This window comes from Limulus polyphemus, unplaced genomic scaffold (genome assembly GCF_000517525.1).
Source record: "Limulus polyphemus unplaced genomic scaffold, Limulus_polyphemus-2.1.2 Scaffold9632, whole genome shotgun sequence".
Lineage (NCBI taxonomy): Eukaryota > Metazoa > Arthropoda > Merostomata > Xiphosura > Limulidae > Limulus > Limulus polyphemus.
In genome coordinates this window covers 17,518-21,313 of record NW_013675242.1, presented here as the reverse complement: position 1 = coordinate 21,313, position 3,796 = coordinate 17,518, and positions in this window count along the sequence as shown.

The following is a 3,796-nucleotide window of genomic DNA, read 5'->3' as shown; positions in this document are numbered from 1 at the left end:
GGGCTAGAAATAAATTTTATCTACAGTCACTTCACATTTTCTTTTCTTGGATGACTGGTAAAGTGGATAAATTATGTTTGATACACAAGTGGGCTTGAGGAAAAGACAAACACAATGGTTAGGAAACCTATAATAAGCACGCATACCATGCATTTTTTACCTTCTTATTTTAATGTGAAGTTTTTCAAAATATTTCAGTTATACAAGTTTATATGCAGTGTTCACATAATACTTAGTCAAGAAAGTTGCTTTCATTCTAGATACCTTTGTTCTCTGTCATTCCTTTGATGGTCTACCCATGAAGGGGGGTAAAGCTGTAAAACTACATCTTGTGTACAGAAGTCACCAGCAGTGTCCTCCAATGGTAGACCAGGTGATATCTTACTGCTTTTAACTAAGTAATGTAACTTTTAGTCATTCTGCAACAGGTCTCGAGTGAGTCAGTCAGCCTATAATAAATCTTGAGTGTATAGTGCCAATTTGATCAATCTACCTCTCCAGTAAAGATAACTGCCCTTTATGCTTCAGGTAAAATACACACTGTTGATTTGTGTTATTAACAACATTGTGTCTTACAAGTTACACACTTGTGTACAATCTTATGGATGAGCTGCCGAGAGCTACTAGTTGTCATCCCACCCTAGACCTGGGACTTACTACTTACTCAAGGGTTGAGATCCCTTAGTATACCCACTGCATGTACCCATAATGTGTCTCACTCAGTTACTGGCCAAAAACCTGCTTGGAACAGATGGTCTCAGGAACAGGCAGTCCAACACCTAATCCTGAACTTGATAAGACCAACCCTGAACTCCAGCAGTTCAACACCTAATCCTGAGCTTGATAGGACCAGCCCTGAACTCCAGCAGTCCAACACCTAATCCTGAACTTGATAAGACCAACCCTGAACTCCAGCAGTCCAACACCTAATCCTGAGCTTGAAAGGACCAACCCTGTACTCCTGCAGTCCAACACCTAATCCTGAGCTGGAAAGGACCAGCTGTGAACTCCAGCAGTCCAACACCTAATCCTGACCTTGAAAGGACCAACCCTGAATTCCAGCAGTCCAACACCTAATCCTGAGCTTGAAAGGACCAGCCCTGAATTCCAGCAGTCCAACACCTAATCCTCAGCTTGAAAGGTCCAGCCCTGGACTCCACAAAGCACCTGAGTGAGCACAACTGTCGGACTGAGATATAATTGTCCCCAAGTCCTTCTCACAGTCTGACCTGATGGAAAAATCAAGTAATCCATATAGCTGAGTTCAAAGATCAGAAAAGGGGAGCCATCTAGAGTTTGGCCACTTACATGAGTGATTTCCACCATATGCACAGTAAAGCACATCCTCCAATGGCTTCCACAAATCCCAAGGGCATTCTTGTGGATAAGTTTGTCAAAGGTCTTCCAGCCAAAACAATGAGGCATCACCTGAGCATGAGAGATATTCTCACCCTTACAGTTTCTATTTTGACAAGGTATAAAATGGTAACTTAGAATCAGATGCACGAGAGAAAGTATCCTGGAGGGATAGCTTCTGTGGCTACACCGTGGACATATCATCCTATCCTGGTACATCCAAAAGGCCAAGGATTAAGAATAGGCAAAGCAGCATGCTAGTCTTGTATATTTAAGGCATTATGGGATATGTTTTGGAACGATCCCTTGCAGTTTTAAGCATTGGGGGAGGGATTAGTGTCTATTATATAGGTAAGCATCTATAGTACTACAAAACAGTTATAACTGTTTTAATCACAGTGGATTTAACAAAAATTTGTAACCCTTATATTAACAGCACACTTCACCTTTTGAAACTTTTAATATTATAATTTCTTCTAAAATGCAATTTAAAATACTAATGCTTGCACTGATTATTTGACATCAATAGCATTAAAAACACACCTAGTGTCTCGTACATTATGTTGCTACTGGGTCATAAGTTCAAAATATAAAGACAGTTGGACTTTTAATGAGTATATTCAACATCTGTGAAGTTGTGTCATAGGGAAAGAAAAGAAAATCTTTTTCTTTGTTTCCCAAATGGGCCACACGAAATTTTAAGTTGAATTTAATACCTCCATGTTACAAAAAAACTTAATGAATATTTATTCATAAATAAAATAAAAGTTATAAACACCAATGCTTTTCTTGTTCAATAAATAATAATTATTACTCAATCAAATGTATATCACTACCCAATACTGGTAGAGTAGTAATTTAGTTACGTAGTACAACTACAACTTAAGTTACAGTTATAAGTAATACTGCACTAGCCCGATTCGTGAGAGTAGTAAAATGTCAAGCAATGACAGCTTTACAAATGATGGAAAAACAAACTGCCTTATGTCATGACGTTATGTACCTAAGCCTTAAGGTGATTTTCCCATATTTTATTTTAGTGTGACTTATAATTTACAACACTTAATTTAAAATTACATTTTTCATCTGCATGATTAACAATAAATGAGTAACACTAACTTATGTTAACAATATTAACATTAGCCTTAGGGCTAACAAAGTTATTATTACTATTAGTACTACTAACGTTAACTATACAAACTAACCGATCAAACAAAATTTTCCCTTTTACTTTAATGTCTTACCGTAGATGACATTGCTAGTATTATTTTAATGTGATGATCGTTTGCATTTCATAAAAAGCCAATGTTTCAAACAAGAATAAATTATATATAAGTTATAACTTAAAACCACGAGTACAAAACAGTTAACTTGACCTACATAACACACCATCATACAGAATCACACACACATTACACACCACGCTGTCTTTATCTTTTGAAATGAATTTATTAATATTTGACACGAATTACAAAATTAATTTATACATAGCAAGTTTTAACAATTAATCGTATAATTTAATATCTCTATTACATTTTCCCTTTTTTATTGTTCAAGCATTGTAAAACAATGTTAGTTGTTTGGGAGCTCTTGTTGTTGTTTTTTAATGTAAATGTTTAGGTATTTTGAAAATAATGAAATTAAAACTTATTTGTGCTGATATATCGTTAATAGACCTCATTTTCAGACTTCGCTGATGATGGAATATATGTGTATTAGATGTTTGATTCATGTAACTAAAATGTTTTTCGCTCTAACCATTGTCTTTGTCTTCATTACAGGAGTTATATAAATATTGTATTTTGCTTAATAAACAAATAACTTTTTAAAACATAATCATATAAGGTAAAACGATTAACAGTTTTGATTGTGTTTCTTGGCATGAAACAATATATAAATATTACACTACACACTATAATAGCAATTCTGTAAGACTTGTATTGGAGTATTCGGAACTGAAAAGAAAAAAAGAAATTATTTACTAACTTGTACATTTCAGAGAACTAAACAATTGTTTAGACCAGCGACTTCTGCAGAGAAGCTGAAATCCTTTGAAGAGTTATAAAAGAGGAATGCTTTTATACCTCTTTCTCACCTACACGTCCCTCTTTCTCATTCCGTAACAATCTTTTTGTTATCTAGTTTTGGTATCTTCCGGAGACATAGTGAAATATTAATTTGTTTAGTTTGTTTCTCATTTACTTAATATATTTTTCTCCCTGTATTAGTGGGAGCAGCTTCCCTCCCACAACTCACTAAAAACAGAGAACGATAGTTTGAATTTACCTCTCACCTGACGAAGTGCAGAATCTCTTAACATGCAAGAAAACAACGGTCATGGGCAAAAGCTGGCTAAGTGTCCCACACAACAGTAAGCGCAACATAATTATGAAGTGTATATACGAGGCCTGTGAGAAAAGTATCCGACCTTTGGCCGGGG